Source organism: Ipomoea triloba, chromosome 10, assembly GCF_003576645.1.
Source record: "Ipomoea triloba cultivar NCNSP0323 chromosome 10, ASM357664v1".
Taxonomy (NCBI): domain Eukaryota; kingdom Viridiplantae; phylum Streptophyta; class Magnoliopsida; order Solanales; family Convolvulaceae; genus Ipomoea; species Ipomoea triloba.
In genome coordinates, this window is record NC_044925.1 from 16,977,223 (window position 1) to 16,978,376 (window position 1,154).

Here is a 1,154-nt window from a genome sequence, read left to right on the forward strand (position 1 = left end):
TCTGACCGAATCTTTAGTATCGAGACATCCTTTTCAATTTGAACCTGCTTCAGAAGGTTTGGTAAGGCAACTTTTGTCTCGCTTTTCTTGGTTAAGAACACGGTCCAGGTGAATCTTGTGTAGTCATCTACTACCACAAGAGTGTACTTTCTTCCTCTCATGCTGGGTGGATCTACTGGGCCAAATAAGTCCATATGGAGAAGACTTAGTGGTCTAGTAGATGATGTCTCGGCTTTGGTTTTGAAAGAGGATTTGATCTGTTTACATCGTTGACATGCCTCACAAATCTTGTCCTTTCGAAACGTAACTTTGGGCAGTCCTTCCACAAGGTTCCTCTTAGTAAGCTTGTTGATAGTTTTGAAGTTCAGATGGCTAAGCTTACTGTGCCAATTCCAGCATAAGTCTTCCTTGCTCCTTGCCAGCATACATAGGGATGGTTTGGCAGATCTCCAATCCACTATGTACATGTTTCCTTTCCTTGCTGCTTCCAGGACGACTTCGAGAGATTCCTCTTGTATGATTTGGCACTTGCCTTTGGTGAAGATCACTCTGTAGCCCTTGTCACAGAACTGGCTTGTGCTAAGGAGGTTGAATTTGAGTCCCTCAACGTAGGATACCCCCTTGATCACCAATTCATTCTTATGAATTTCACCAACAGCCTTTGTGCGTCCTTTCTTCTCGTTGTCTCCAAATGTCACCGAGGGACCTTCGATAGGATGGATGTTCTCTAGCAGTGTTAAGTTTCCCGTCATATGTCTCGAACATCCACTGTCAATGAACCATATGTCCCTGGTGTCCTGCAAGCAGATCAAGCAGATTTAGGTACCCAAACTTTGGGTCCTGGTTGGTTAGTAAGTTTAGGCATCCATTTATACCTTGGACCCATTACTCCAGGCCTAGGTGCAATGTAGCCATTATACGTTTGATAATCATAAGGAATGCTGGCAAAGACTCTGGGCCTCTTAGGTGCATAAATCAGTTTTGGTTGAGGCCTGACCTCGGACTTACGCACCATGCCCTTCATTGCCTGTTTGGTCATGTGAAATTGCTGGAAGTGAGATTTCTTCCAGAAATCATGATTCGATGACCAGTCCTCACTAGATGGATAGGGTCTGCTTTTCTCTATTCGTGAGTTCCTAACTCTATGGATCTCA